This window comes from Platalea leucorodia (assembly GCF_965183815.1).
Source record: "Platalea leucorodia genome assembly, chromosome: 5".
NCBI lineage: Eukaryota > Metazoa > Chordata > Aves > Pelecaniformes > Threskiornithidae > Platalea > Platalea leucorodia.
In genome coordinates, this window is record NC_138827.1 from 98,694,213 (window position 1) to 98,710,920 (window position 16,708).

The following is a 16,708-nucleotide window of genomic DNA, read 5'->3' on the forward strand; positions in this document are numbered from 1 at the left end:
GAGAAGCTGAAAAATAGAGATTGTCCCTTTTACGTGTAGTCAAAATCTAGATATCTGAAAAAGATAAAGAAAAAAACAAAACCAAATGAAAGACCAAAGGACATTCTCTGAGACCACATTCATTGTTTGTTCCTGAGACTCTCAATTACCATCCTTTCCAGTAGCATAAAAGCTCAAACAGGTATTACGACAATTTTACCCTGGAACTGTTTGCGAGACTTATCATGAGAATGAACGTATGAGACACGTGGGTCTTTGTTAGTTCAACTCCCTGCCTTCAGGAGTTTTTCTGACAGATACAGTGTAATTAGAAAATAAGAATATCCTCGTTTTCATGCTGTTTTCACTTGCATTCTCACAGTATAAGGTACCAAGAAAGTAAAATATTTTTTTAAAATGGTGAGTAGTTCAACTGTGGAGTCACTAGGATGTAGTAGAAGCCATAAGTTTTACAGTTTCAAAAAACAACTTGGAAAACTCAGTGAAGAACAGTCCATCGGACGCATAATGATACACATAAACCCTCTAGCTCAAGAGTGTGTGGGGGGGTCTTCTGGGAAATGTCCCCACAAGCCTTGCCCAAAGTCAGATCTTTCCTGCAAGCATCTCTCACTTGCCACAGGTAGAGACAGGAGACAGAGGTAAATGGCCTGACCCAGCATGGTTTTACTTCTGTGAGGAAGAAATTGTGATTAATTTCCATCCAGGTTTGACTGCATGAATTGCTTCTGAAAAACCTTAATGCTGCTTCTTTATTCTCTTGGTTTAGTTATTTAGTCTCTTAATCAGAAGAAAACTAGTTGTTAGTTCTTTCCTTTCTTTTTCAACAGCTTCACTCTCTGGTCAATCTTAGCCAAATCAGAATAGAAACACATCTATACTTTTATGTTTCATAAAAATAGGCCAACAGTGGAGGAGACATTATGTTCCAACTGAGGGAAAAGCTACAGGGTGAGCGTAACCCTGATAAGCACCACAGAAAACAACTGAGAATGCAAACTCAGATCACAAATCCATAGAAAAAGCATTGGTTTCACTACACAGAGGATTACTTGTTCTTCACTCTTGGTATGGTCTAAGTTGCCTTTCAATCAACTACTGTACCTCCCATGGCATTCAGTGACAGATATCCCAGCACACAAAGGATGGTACAGCTGGTTTTCTGAAGGTAAGCAACAATTACAGAACGTCTATATAAATCATTTGCTATGGTTTTTTTTTTTTTTAATTATTGTCTCATAATTTTCTTTTTTTTTTTAACTTTTGCCTTAATATTAATCTTTCAAAAGAAATAGTTTGTTCACTCATTGAAACCTAAACCAAAGAATGTGTCCTCCAGATGCAGATGATGAGACTTTAAATTAGGAAAATGGCAAATATATACTACATCCAAAAAGTATTTGTGATTTCAGTAAGTAAATTAAACAAATTGTTGACAAATTAGCATTAACAATATACAGGATTATTTAACCTTCTGCTTTAAAAATTCTGGTGTTTAGACACAGTCACGGATCATCTAGAACCACAGAGCAAGGACAGTAATTTAGTCTAAGTGTTAGGACCTCTAATCTTTGACCTATGCTTGGATATTGGGACAACTTTTTGTCTCTCTGTAACCCTTTGCAATATTTACCAACTGAGCAAACGGTAGAAAACCTGTAAGGAAGTTTGTAGAGTTGGATATCTGAAAGAATAAACAATCTGGTAGTTGCACTCTGAAGCCATGCAGGTGCTGTTTCTTCTGAGTGTCTCATACCTGTGGCTCCACAAATTCCTATGTACGTGTTGTTCTGGCCAATATTGTACATTGCTGGAAATAACTGAGATGATAAATATCAAAGCATACCACTTTAAAAATCAGTTCCCAGTCTGGAATCACACCATGGCTGGAGAATCTGTATCCACAAGTAGTCATACGAGTGATAGAAGATACAATATTTTGGATGCTTATCTGAATCCACAGCTCTTCGATCTGAAAATCTTGCCAGGTGGCTTTCAGGATAGCAGTCTCAAGCTGAATGGCTCTCTTAGATACTAAGACAGTTAAATGAATATACAAAGAAGCGAAGAAGGTTGACTGAAGGAAGATATAACAAGAACGTGAAGAGCTTTCTTGCTTTTTTTTTCTAGAATAACAAAAATGGGAAATTAAATAGCCTTGCTGTTTAAATAAAATACAAACAGTTACTAAAGAAACTCTTGCAAGCAGTTTTCACCTCTGTTCACCAGGACAACCCATGAAACCTAAGAAGCAGTCAAACCTGTTTGGAACCCATCTTGGCCAACATACTGCAAAGAGTAGAGAGAAATCCAGAAAAAGAAGTGGTAAAAGCAGGCAAACATTAAAAATGCCTGTTAGAAGATATTTTGGCATTATTTTCTTTATTCTTCTCAAAGGAATTAGCTTGCACGTAGCCCTTGCAGCTGCAAAACTGTCCAGTGGCTGGAGGTTCACTTGGTTGATTAGAAAACATATTATGAGAAAAAAATAATCACTGTTGGCAGCACTGGAGTTGAGGACAAGCATATTTTGCTTCATAACACCCTATTGTGCATTAACCAGGTGCCATGACTGTGGTAATGTGACCTTGGCCATGGCGAGCCCTGTGGCGTGTTCTCTGTTGAGCGTCCTGTGCGGACGGAGAGCGACTCTCATTTGGCTCAGGCTGGCAAACAGGACCCTTTGCACCACTCTGTGCCCACTCAGTTTAAACATGATTCATGTTTATGTTGTTTCCAAGGTTTCCATGGCAAATACGTGTTCACGTAACCGTTTTGGTTTTTTAATAATGACTTGGATCTTCCATCTAAGAACCCTTCTCAATCTGCGCATTCCCATTAAAATGTATTTTTTAGTTATTTTTTTGAAAAAGAAAAAAAAAAGAAGAAAAGATTGACATGAAAGTGAGTGCTGGTCAGCTGTTCTTGGTGGGGTTATTTTTACAGTGACTCAGTAGAGCACTGGACGAAATGTCTCATCTGCATTCCAGCGGCTCTCTGATGGACATGGGTGTATTTGATGTCTGTAGGTGCTAATGTTTGTTTGCAAAAGGAATTTAAAGAAAACAAAACGCGTTTTCCCCAATATCCCATCCAAAGAACACTAATGAGCGTCACTGAGACCTTCAGACATTCCTTCCATGTGTAACTGCTTAAAAAGATAAAGTCTGTCCAGAATTAGAAGGGATCCAAAAGACAGATTCACTGGGAAGTCTTCTGTAACACTGTTTATTTAGGATATGTGAGGACATGTTACAAGAGCTCATTTCGGCCTGCTTGGTTATCACACACACGAAGCCCTGTGCTGATGAATTTGCTTTGCATCTGTGGCTCTGCAGAGCTCTGTGCTACTGCATCCAGAGAGCTTCCAGAATCTGAGCTGGTTTGGTTTGTTCCATGACACACCAAGCTATTAGACACGGACCAGAACTGAATCGTGCTAAAACTGAAGTCCTGATGGTTTCTAGAGCAGGTGTTATACAGCTAGTACTTGGAGGAATTAATCTTATTGCCCGCTGCTAGAAATGGAAAGCTTCCCACTGAACTGAAGGTGCTTAGGGCAGACCCTAGGAAATGTGAAGTAATTGTGGTTAATAAAACCCACGCCGTTGTCTGTTCCACAGCACTGCGAAGCTTCTGCTGTCAAAAGAAGCTGCTGCCACCCACCCGTGGGGTGACCCACGGGCTATGTCCCCACGCACACGTCTGAAGCACGAGCCACGAGCTGGAGGCAGCTCCACTTTCATGATGAAACAAACTGGGATGTGGGGATTGCACGCACACCAATGTTTTGTCGCTTTCCTGGGCTCAAGCAGCTAGAGTAGTTGAACACATCATTCTTTCCCTTGTCTGAGAAACATTTACTGCTTGTTACAAAAGGTTTAGGGATGGCATACTGTGTAATAGCTTAGATGACTGAAAACAAATTTAAATATAAGAAATGTGCTGGCTTATTTTTTGCACGTTGTAAATACTCTTAGAAACGGCATGGGGCCTTATTAAGTTTGAACCTCAGGTCTTTCAACTTCCTTGAGAAAAGAGAACAAATGGTAAAAGCATGAGGAAATAAGTAACCTCTGTGATTTCCCACTTCAGTTCAAGCCCAGATATTTTTGTCAGTTGTTAATTACAGTCATATTTCTTTAACACCTTTAAAAAAGAAACAGCAAGCAAAAGATTTCAAAGAGAGAGGTTGCACCAGCTCAGAAAAGTTCTGATTTCTCCAAACATGCGGTAACCCACTGGGCAAGGAAGATCTGTGCTTCCTGCAGACCCTATTGCCAGTTCTTCACAACTGAGAACTTTTGATTATTTTCCAAACTCGTATGGAAATCAACTGGGTTAGTCACTTTAAAAAGAGACCCCTTTGTGCTGCTCTGTAACCCTTCAGTCTTTTGTTGGGTTTTGTTTATTACACACTCTTATTGCTAGATACCGAATTGTACAAATATCTACCCAAATGCTAGCAGAAAAGCTGCAGTAGGACAATAAAGAGGTAACTATTGTTATTTATTTATTTTTTTACTACTGTTCCAGCACAATAATGTTATCATTGCAACAGTTGTTTCCCATGTTTGGAAGAGGAAATAGATAAAACCCCTAAGAATCTAAAATGCATTTATGCTTGGGAACTATGTTCAGAGGGTTATTTGGGCAGGGGTTTTTTAGGCAAGGGTTGGAATGTGATTATTTTTGCACAGGGCCATAAGTACTACTCTGAAAAAGGCAGATGACCTGCCTTTCTATTTTTCAGTATAGACTAATCTAGCCCTTCACTTCAAAAATAGGAACCTCAAAAGTGCTTAGGCTTTTGCCAGTGAAATCCCCTTCAAGGTGGAGTCAGCCTGCGGACTGGTGGTAGATAGCTCAGCCCTGCAAAGCTTGTGGCGTGTCCTGCCAGCTGCTTCAGATGGCTCCCTGTTTAGTGCAGTGCCTAATTGCAGAGCCTGGCATCTCCTTGCCCAGCTGAGACCCCATTTCTGGGGCTACGCCTGAGCCACTCCCCAAGGATCACACAGAAGAGCAGCCACTGAGTGCAAGAAACTCGTGTCCAACTGAAATGTCTGACCCTCTTGTATGCAATCGGCGGGACTCCCTGGTAACCCTGCAAGGGTGATGGATGAGCAAAGTTTGGTGTTTAATGGGAGCCATCAGGCACCTGTGCTACTCTGGAGTTATTGCACTGTGCTGTGATACGATGCCGGGTTGGACCCAGCTGCTAGAGCCCAGCTGAAACATCTTCCTTTTGCACACTCTATTGTTTCACTTTTTTGTCAAATTATGCTCTTTTCACTTGATCTTTTTCTTCAGGTAAGCATATTTAAAAGAAAAACCTATGACCGCTGCCACCATGAACCATTTACAGTGTACCCACACAGCATTTTGCAATGAATAACAACCCACTCTTCTTACTGGGTGATCCAGTAGTCACAAAGCTGTGAGTAGAGACAGCAGCGGCGAGCCCAAATTAATATATATATATATATATACCACCTCAGAAAATGCCTCATTAACATCTGCCTGCAAAGGGCTGTGTAGCCCTACTGACAACTCTTCATAGCCTACAGGTTTCAAAACAACCACAGCTGAAAAAACAACAAAAGGATAGACTGTGACGATCCTGTGCCCAGAAAAATCTTAGTCCCACAGTTGAATTTCTAAGATACCAAATTATTTACCATTCATTCTGCCACATGTATGTAAATCCTTTGGTGGCTCAGTGTACTTGGGGGACTTTGGGTGGACAGGTTTGATGCTGCACATCCTGAGGCTCTGTTGGAGGTTAGGTTTTACAGGATCCTTGCAATAAGGATGGGGAGAATTGCTATCATTTAAATATTGAGCAGAGAAATATGTTCTTCTCAGCTTAGTTACATAATTCTGGTGGTTTTAGTTGTGCCTTCTTCACATAAAGTGAAAGTTTTATTTTGTTTCTGAGGAAGAGCAGTGAGCAAAGGAGCATTGGAGATGGTCGAATACCAAGAAATAGGTCTGGGAACATATTCAGTCATGAATAAACAACCAATAAGATGATTCATTGCTATGCACAGGTGCCTAACATTTGCTGTGTGGGAACACAGGGTGATGACTAGGTTGTTCATCATGCCACTATGTCTTAATACAGAAAACTTTCCTGGCTTTCTATCGAGACTGTGTTATCCCCTAATTTTTCATGATGTGCCGTCTCATATTGGAAACTATCAGTTACCCAATAAATGAGTAAGCAAAACCAACCGCCTATGAGCAATAATGCATCCTTAAGGATGATCAGCAAATCCCAAAAACTCTCATCAGAAAACTAATTATTGTGTTTCTGGGGAATACTTACCGGTCACGTGCACAGGCAGCTTTTGGTCCGGTTCATAAGGAGAAGAAAGCCAGTGCATGGGGAGCCTGGGTATTCCTAAATACAACACCGGCTAATGGAGGAGGCCCACGGCAGCAGGCTGTGGTGTTGCATATCGGCAAACCACCACAGCAAATATTGCACTGGATAAGGGTTAAGGCATGGCCACAAGTGCTTAAAACAGAGCAGGGAAAGAGCTTCTGAGAGGCTAGGAAGGTTGCATCTTCCACTATTACATTAGAGGATGGCAGCCCCCTCTGCCTTCTGCATCATCACCTGGGATTTAAAGTACTGTGAACACCCAATGCAGTCCCTAAAACCGCCTTCATTCCTCTGCAAAGGGTCCCATTTCCCCTTGTCTAAGCAGGGCTGAAGGTGTCCTGGTTTCGGTGCACCCCTTGCATCGCACAGCCTGCAGCCTCCCGCCTCCAAGCGCACAGCCGGCTTCTCCGCACGGAGCTGCCACGCTGCCGCTCACTCCAGCTTTGTGCCTCCAGCTCTGCCTCTCCAGTCATGTGTCCACTCTCCCAGACTGACAGTCTTGGAGACAGAGCTCACTTTTAGTTCAAAACCAGGTAGACAACTCAGTCCTTTAAAAAAAAAAAATCTCATATGCCACTCATGGACATATATATGAAATCTAATGATGGGATAACTATTTATAGTTTAGTGATCTAGGGGTCAAATCCTGCTCTCAGTTACACTGTTTAGGCTTGAGAATAAGTCAGCTGAAGACAGTGTGACTCAGAGCAGAATCTGGCTCTAAATATTTTAACTGTAGCATGAGTTTGTTGTCTACATGACTGAATTGCCTTAAGAAAATCAGTGCCTCCTCTTTGCCTTTGCCAGTGGGGCCGCAGTGATCCTTGTGTTTATTTAAGGCAAGTGGCGTTCATGCCTCACCTCCCGCATCTGCATGTCATGCCACTCACCTTTCCTTTCGTGTTGGGTGCTTCGCATGTAGGAGCATTTAACTCTTTAGCAATTAGTGCCAGGATTCAGATCTCATGTTTTATTTCTCTGGATTTCCCAATCTCTTGAGGGCTAATTATAAATGTTCTCCAAGAGCACCACATCAGTTGCTGGGGAGTCTACACGTACATGAGAGACGCAAGGCAGGGCAACTTCATCAAATGCTCTAACTGCGACTAGAGACAGTTTAATAGCAACAAATATATTTGGTTGTCCTTCACAAAGACCTTTCCCCCAGCTGCTTATATATACGTGTTTATCTCTGGTTTTGCACTGTCAGGAAACAGGTGCTTTTCTATTAATAGATATGATGCAGCAAGGCAAGAAGAAGGTGCAGTAGTATATGAAAACAGGTGGTCTACAGTTGAACAGTTTATAAACAATAACTAATCACTCAAGACCTGTAGCAGTTTCTAATGAGGACTATAATTACAAGCCAGGTGGCTGTAGTTAGAGGAATACATTGTTTTTAAACAGGTTACTTGACTCAACAGCAGTTTTACGGGAGGCAGGATTGTCTACAACATATGTTCCCTCTGCTTCTCCTTTTCTTTTTTTCTCTCTCTCCCTGCATGTGTACGTAGGGATGCCTAACGCCTTCCAGTATAAAACCCTGTTTTCTGTCACTTATGATTCCACAGACTTGTAATTGCTCTGGCTGAATCCTGAGTGCTTATGTCAGGGCTAATTTTTGGAAGAATTCCGCATAAACAATTTAGCTATTTTTCAGATTGATGGTAGGGAAAATAAGGTGGCTTTTTTTGCACATTAGAACCTTAAAGCAGTGGTAGGGCTGTTGCTGTGTGAGGCATACAACAGAGTTAGACAGAAGCTGAAAAGGCATGAAGGACTACATGCCCAAAGCCTGTTTCTCTATTTTATTATTCATTTTAATTGGTCTAATAATAATTCCTTTTCCTAAAATCTTTGCTTACACTAAGAACAGTTTTAATTCTTTTTTAAAAAGCGCTGGTGCCCCCCTACTTTGACTCAAGATTGGATTCTGCAGGAACAACATTCGCAATGCCAAAGACTTACGCTGTTTTACTGTTCCCCTGAAAATTCACCCAAACGTGGCCAAGTCATAGGCCTCCAAACACACTCAGAATTTGCAATGAGATTCACAAAAGGTTTCACAAGTAGGGAGCATGGTTCATTCACCTCTGGGCTGTACACGCTGCTGCAGTCAGTGCCATTGCCGGGGGCCTCTGAACAACCTCGTGCTCTGGCTGCGGAGGCTGAGCTGTGCTCTGGGACATACTGCCCTGCTCGGGGAGGGACGGGGAGATGGGAAAAAAAGAGGAGATAGTAGTGATATAGTGAAGGACTTGAGAAACTGGAAACAAAAAGAGAAAGTGAGGGTAGCCACAGGCAGGCAGGAGCAAAGAGTGATGGGGTTTCTAGCCAGTAGGGAATATTTCCCTCCCAATGTCAGCCCAAAAGAGACCATCATGAGGTTATGTCTGCAAAGCCACTACGGCCTTATTCTGAGGTCGAACTTGTCCCAGGTCAGCCTGGGCAGACACTACTGCTCGTTTCTTATTTGCTGTCTGTGGGCAATCTGCCAGTGCTCCACCAGAAGCAGGTGTTGGAAGTAGGGAGGAGGCACCACATGCTGCACAAATGGCATGCCAGAGACCACCTTTTACAGCAATGCTCACAAACGCATTGTCTGTGCATCTCCTATTGTAAACATCTTAAAATACCATTGGTGAAGTGTGTATCTCAGCCCCACCAGCGGCTGGTCCACGCCGACAAATACTGCAGCTACTTCATTAACTGAGCTCTGCCATGGTTCTAAATTTTCCAGTTCTGCCCAAGACCTGTGGCCAGTTCAGTACGGCACCACATGCCGTAACTTTTGAAATTATTCTTAACCCCTGTTTATTTTGTAAAAAATAAATCATACAAAGAAGACTACATTCAGGCTCCAGGCTAATTCACTTATGTCATTCCAGAGTCGAGGTTGATCTGGAAGCTTGATTTGAAATGATGGGCTGAACTTAAGCACTTTCTTAAATGATTTGCTGGATCGGAGCACATGTGTTACGATACGGCAAATCACTATAAGATCACATATTAACTTCCACAGGGCCCTCAGGTCTATATAATTAACACAGCTTTTATGTATAGAGCCCTTGGCTCATTTGTTGCAGAGTTTGGAAGGCATGAAGTCAACATGTCAGGGAACCACGACAGGAATAAAGACTCGCCACCGCTTAGGAGACTGAATGACACCCTGGAAAACTGGGTTCTGCCTGTGCAGAGTTTGTAAGTGAAGACCAGCAAGTCATTTAGGCCAGTTTCCATGAGAAAGCAGTGGGTATCCTTGTCCGCAAGGGCCTTCCTGTGCCGAGATGCTGAGTGCCCCTCACTCTGAGATCTGTAAAAATCCCAGCTACACTGCAAATGTCTTGATTTGGGCACTTAGATTTATGGGAGAGTTTTGATCTTAATCTTTCTATACTTCAGCATTTCTGGTCAATAAAACAGGAGAAGTGATGTTTCATCACAAGGATACTGCACAGCAGATTCATAACTTTGTGGAAACAACAGTGACACACTTAATAATTTTATATTCAGTAATGGGTTTGGATAGTGCCATATATTGAAGGATTATTGTGAAAGGAAACACATGGGAGGACCACATTATTCTCAATATACCCAACTTACAGTCTATTCAAGCATATTTTCATGTAATGTCAATATCTAGTTCCTACAATGATTGGTGGTTTCTAAAGATATACAGAGGGACACGTAATGACTATATAATGGCAACACCATATAAAAATATTTTCAGACTGGAAATATGGTTATAATGGTGGAGAGTTGTTTGTTTGTTTGTTTGGGATTTTTTAAAATATTATAGACTATTTCTAATCCTCACTGTTTCCTAAAGTTATAACTATTTTGCTTTGTGCTTTGGGAAATTCGCAGTTTTGGTTTGGACTAGTTATAAGAAGCAGGATACAAACATAGAATGTAACAATTTTTGGTTGATGCTGGAAGACACAGCATCAATTTATAGGGCTGCATTCAGGACTGCAATGAACCTGCCTACAGCAGCAGGAGTTCTGGTTTTCGGAGAGCTTTTCTGTTTCTTTCTGAGTGCACACAAAGGTCAAAGCCCAGGTTAAATATCGTAACTTGCTTATAACTTTATTTTAGCCCATTTTGACATCTCTTTTGTCCTCAGAGCTACTACTTTACATTTCCTCAGGATGATGGTATCATTTATTGGAAAATACCATAGTCTCAAAAAGGACTTGTTGGTTTATTTTTTAAAGTTCCAGGAGTCTTACGTGTGGAGGTTTTCTAGGCTCAGACAGGTAAAGCTCTCTTGCTTGAAGTGCAAGACTGAACTAGACAATCTCCAGAGGTCCATCCCACCAACTTCTCTATGATGTGTGTGAAGTCTGGACAACCAGGAGCTCTCATAACGATGCAAAGAAAGGAGACTGTCTGTACCTGAGATTCTGTCCCAGTCATTAATTTGTTATTTTTCCCCTCATGCTCATGTACAGTGAGAGAGGAATGTCTCCCAAATTTTCATCTGTGCTCCCTTTCCTGCAATACGTATTTCCATGTTTGCACCCAGTCGGGGAGTGCTGGATAACGCTGTCTCTATGCATTACACATGCAGGAAGGACAAATTTGCTGCCTCTGGATTTTTGGATGGGGGCTTGAGATGGATTAATTATATGTCAAGAGGGACTTGAGCAATAATAGGTGACTTTATGACTGTCTTTACCACTTGGTAGAAAGGTTACATTTAAAAATTGGCTTTACTGTACTGGATTTTAGGTTAAGTTCAAAACGCAGCTTCCGCTGTTAGAACTGAAGGGTCATATAAAATTCAGTGCAATAGAATATTTATAAGTATCTGGGATATTTGTAGGAAACAATAATGGGAGAATCAGAGCTCACAGATAGAAGGGGGAATTGTTAAATGGCAAATAAAACCTCCATTTTTCCAGCACTTAACCCTACATGTAATAATAATTATTACAAATCTGAGCAATGATTAAATTTCATTCTGAACCTGAGTTAAACATATGTGTATGGAAAATGATTTTTCTGTTAATAACTTGCATTCTGTTAATAACTTCCACGTGCCAGCGAGGTGCAGGTATTCTTGGAGGAGATCTGGGGATTGACATGCCTCACTTCACATGTCTGGGGAGGAGCAAGGTCCTGTTTGTTTACAGCCTCTTCTTTCTAATCACATAATTACATCTTTGAAGGCAGACATCTGACAAAAGCACGGAAAGTGAACAAGGTAAACCTGCAGCAGCTATTGTTCCAGCTATTATCTCATCATCCCTCTTCTCCTGTGAGATACAGACGGTGGCGTGCAGAGTGTGTGTTTGTGCAAGGCTATCATTTTACCTCTACCTCGGTGGCGTGTGCCACCACAATTATCTCCCTGAAATACAAAAGTAAACTGGCTGTTGCGGAAACAGAGGGCATTCAAATGGAGGGTAACAGAGCAGACCTAATTAGCTTTAAGTACCTGTAATCCTAGGAGATTTTACCTAATGATAAAAGCCAGGGAAAGTCCCTCAGGTATGAGCAATAAGAGCCCAGCCAGGTTAGCGATGTATCAGGTGTTGCATGTCAGCTCTGCTGAATGCAGCCTATTGATCCAGAAGTTGCCTGTATTTTCTGCCACAAATTGAATTTAAATTGCTTACTTGAAGAAGACATCTGGCAGGTTAAGGTTTACCTGCTTCATATTTCAAAATCATTTTCTCCCCCAGCAAATAGGTAGGAAAAAGCTGTTTTGGAAGTAAACCAAGCAGAGCTTTTTAAAAGATACAGACACACTTGTTCGCAATGCCTGAGCTTGAAGTGAAGAGTTGACATCTGAGGAATACATTTCAAATTATTAAACTAATAAAGCAACAAAGTTTGCACAGATTAAGCACCTGCACTGTGCCTTCAATCCTGCCAAATGAAATACGTAGCTCGCTAGATGAACTAATATACTAGCACTAGCAAAAGGTATAGTCCTCATTTGCATGAAAGACTTCCTTTGGGGGGGGGGGGGGGTGTTTGTTGGTGTTCTGGGTTTTTTGGTTTGGTTTGGTTTGGTTTTTTCCCAATTCAAGGCTATTGTGGCCAGTTAAGCTACTAGTTTATTAGTACATAGTTACAATTCTTATTTTGTTTTATAGAGGCCAGCATTCCTAACCTGTAATCTAACAAATACAGATCGCTGACTGGAGGTCGTTGTGTAGAACAAAATTTTTTTCTCAGCATTTTTTGGGGGGTTTGTCCACCCGGGAGCTTCATATGACCTCTCTCTCCAGCCTTCAAGGCCCTGAATCACCTTAATTTATTTTCCAACCAAAGAGGCTGTCATTTTGAAAATGCTTGTTCTGATCCTATAGGGTTACACCTACAGTTTCCCATGTGCTGGGGAAGTCTGGAGCGCTTATGGTAGTTTGAGTATAAAGACACTAAGACAACCTGGGATCTGTCTATTTTGGACGTCTGAATTAGGGGTTCAAATTGAGTATGTTCTACATTAACAAATGAATATAATTCACATTAACATTAGTAAAAACTCTGTGTGCGTGTGCAAACAATAAAGCCAGTTTAGATACCGTGAGAATAGGAAGCGGGGGAAAAAAGCACCTTCAGAACAACAACAGGCATAGGAGATAGCTTTCAAAACTGTTATTACATGCCTACTAACTTTTTTTTTTTAATTGTTTTTACCTAAAGTGCCTCATAATTACTGGCCTGCTTATACATCAACCTGTTTGTCTTTCTTGTAAGGCACCTTAGCTGCTGTTTGGACAACATCCATTTGATAATTAAGCAAGATGCAGGGTAGACAGCTGCTTTTTTCTCACTCATTTCACTCTGTTATTGGTTAACTTAGTGGAAAAATGTAAATTTTCCAGGGACTTTAGGTTGGAGGTATCCCAGCCAAGGTAGATATGTGCTTGACTTGAGGTCTAATTTAACTCCTGTGTAGTATTGATCGGCTTGGCCCACCAGGGACCCTTAGAGTCTTCCTTTGCCAAAGGTAGACAATGGTATGAAAGTAAAGTGTAATAAATGCCCCTGTCCGGTCCCATGTCGATATACAGCTGCTTTTTTTTTTCCTCCTTTTTTGCTGTTTTGAGTGCATCAGTATTTCACGTTTATTGTAGTGTGATGAAACACCTTTCAAAATGGCCAGAGGGACACTCAGCAGTAAGCATTTAGGCAGTACAAATTGGAGTGAACAGGAGGACAGTTAGCAGGGAATATTTCTGAGGTCAAAGCAAGCTGAATAGGAGCTGAATCAGCTAAAAGCAGAGTTGAGAGCTACAGTACCCACTGCAAAGTAAATATAGATTACATTCCTTTAGACAAATTGATCCACCGGAGGACGATAGGTCTTCCAGAAAAAGAGGTTGCTACAAAAGAATTAAGTATTTTACACTGACATACATACAAAGAACCCTTAAACACAGCAGCCAGAGATGTGTCACCAGGATAGTCCATACTTGGTCCTCACATGAATAATTTGCAGTGCACTGCAAGATTTAAGGGTCCACAAGTCCGCATGTACCTGTGGATGCTGACTAGTATTCTGCCCAATAAGAAAAGCATTAAAATTTGGCTGCTCGACTGAGCAATAATTCTCACTTAGGTGAGTGGACAAATCATAAGCAGAGTAATTCAGGTGGGAAGGAGCTCCAGGAGATCTCTGGTCAGACCTCTTGCCCCAGCAGGAGAACAGCTCTCAGGTTTCCTAAAGAAACTGCTAAGTTCTTGAAAAAGGTGATAAAATAAATTACTTTGTGAAAGTCTCTCCTCTCTCTCCATTGACTCTACAAGTGATCTGAATGATAATCTTTTGGCTCCTGAAAAAATGTGACCATTGTGTGCATAATTATTTTTAACCAGTAAAATACCCAGGGAGGAACACAGAATTGCAATTACCAATAAAGGTGCCATTGTCTAACAGTTACAGTTTAAAACCAGATTATATCAGGCGAGCAATGTGAATAAATACACACGGCTCCACAAAAACCCCAAAGATGTCCCTTCAACATCACTCCACAGAGATACAGGGATCCAAAACCACAGAGAACTGTGCAGAACTGCGACTTCAGTAAGTGATTACCTTGTAGGGCAAATAAGAGGAAATATAGTTCAAAAATATAAATTATTATTTCCAAATTAGGAATGTGATGAACATATTTGTAAAAATGTCTCAAAACTATTTACAAATATTTGCCCCCTCTTTCCAACGAGGAAATTCTAGACTGAGCAAACACTGAAGGCACTGAGGAGAAGACTTGAACTTGGAGCTCTTCTCGAAGCTAAAGAGCTCGATGCGCTTCTGCTGGGTCTCTCTGCAAGCACATAGGTATTGCCCTTTTCTCTGTACAGTGGCACACCTTTCTCGAGGCACTACCCAGGTGCACATCTGGAACAGCACTGTGGAGTTTGATTAGATGGAAACACAACCGTATTTATAGGTGAATTCTGCCCAGAATATCTTCTCAGTGCTTAAAAAAAAAAAATCTTATAAATGAGATTAATTGTTTATTACAAGAGTGTGCAAGGCTGCTAGAGTGGTCGCACCATTGCCGTGAATTATCTTTTTTTCAAAAGAGAGTGTGCAAGATAGCATATTACATGGGGCTAGGATTTCATCAGCGCACAGGCAGGTCTAATGGATTTCCACGCTCAGCACTCCTCTGCCAAGAAGCTGACTTTTAATATGGGAAATAAACCCCTGCTCAGGATGGAGCAGTCCTGTTCAACCTCAGGGGTCCAGGCATCAGTGCAACTTTTTTGACAAAGCAGAAGGTGTTTTGGAGGCATGTTCACAACGAAGCGTAACATTATAGGGGGCTGGATTTAGCTGGAACCCATAACTATTTATTGGAGCTAAACCTACTCGCACACACAGTAGCACTGTCTTTTGGCAGTCACTTGCAAAACTGGGCTTGATTATCTGGAAGTGGGAGCAAAATTACCAGAAGAGGAGAGATTAGCTTTATACATAGTTCATTTGTTGTTTGCTCTCCATGCTAGCCTCCTTGCATTTTTCCATTTTGTCCTGAGTAACTGAGTATCCTGAGTTTTCAAGGGTAAGTAATTTTGTGATTACAATACTTTTTTCCAGCCTAAAAGCCATCAGTAAAGCGAATGGGGCTACTCTTGTAAGTGCTTAATGCCTGATGTAAGAGTTGCATGATCTAGTCCAGAAGTAACACAGTTACCTCAATTACTGTAGTCCCACAAGGCTATTCACAGCAGTACTTAGGAAACGTTGTAGGCTCAGGCTCTGGTATTATAAACTCCTCAGGGCAGCATGACTGTACACAGGATCTCATCAGTAGTTAACAAACAAGTCCTCTATGAGACACTAGCCATTTTTTGTGCTAGGCTCTTATTTATTTTTATTTATTTTTTTTACATCTAGAAATGAACACTGTTATTAAAGCTATGGCAAAACGCACAGTCTCACCGTATCGCTTTCCTAAAGCAACGCGACACAGCGAGATGCCATGTGTACTTTTGTGCTTTTTTACATTGTTATCAGGGAAAAATATGTCTTGCAATTTCCCAGGGGGCTCCCTGGGACAGTGTCTCAGTGTGAAAGGGCACCATGGGGCTGCCTCGGACAGTTTTCTTTCAATAAGGTTTTTTTTTTTTCTATTGTAACCACTCTGCTCTGCTGCTTCACTGATTTCCCAGCTGTTCTTCTGTGGTGTCTGAAGTCGAATGCAGAAAATCTGTAGCTGAACAGCTCAGAAATAAGCAGCCGATCATGGCAAGCATGAGAAAACCATGAATACATCTTTCTCTTTAAACATAATGGTTTGATTCTCTGTTACGTGCTGGGGGCACCATGTGTAGTGTTTGTAGCCATACTTCACAGGCAAGGTACCAACCGGAGGATAAGAAGACCTTGAGTATCTTACGTCAGAGCCGGCTTAAGGACTACAAAAGGTACAAGGTTCTCAACACAGAAACTTATTTTATTTTATTGTTACTTATATCCACATGCAAAGCTGCGAGGGTCTCCCAGGTATAAGTTAGGCTAGACCTAGGTAGAAGGAGTTAATTGTCCCAGGAGCATTGAGCTTTCCCTGGCAGGGGTCGACTATCACTCCGTTACACAAGGGAATGACAAGATTGAAGGCCCTTCCAATTGTTTATCTTTTTCTGTGTAATGCCCCAGAAGGCATTATTTCTTGTATGACTTCACATGGAGAAAAACCAAGAAAACGAAGGAACAATGTCTTTCCAATGACAGTTGAGAGTATATCCACAATGCACTTTTGCTCAGTTAAGAAGTCCTTTTTTTGATATATCATAAAAGTACATGCACGTGATAAAAGAAATTCTGCAGGAACATGCAATATGTTTTGA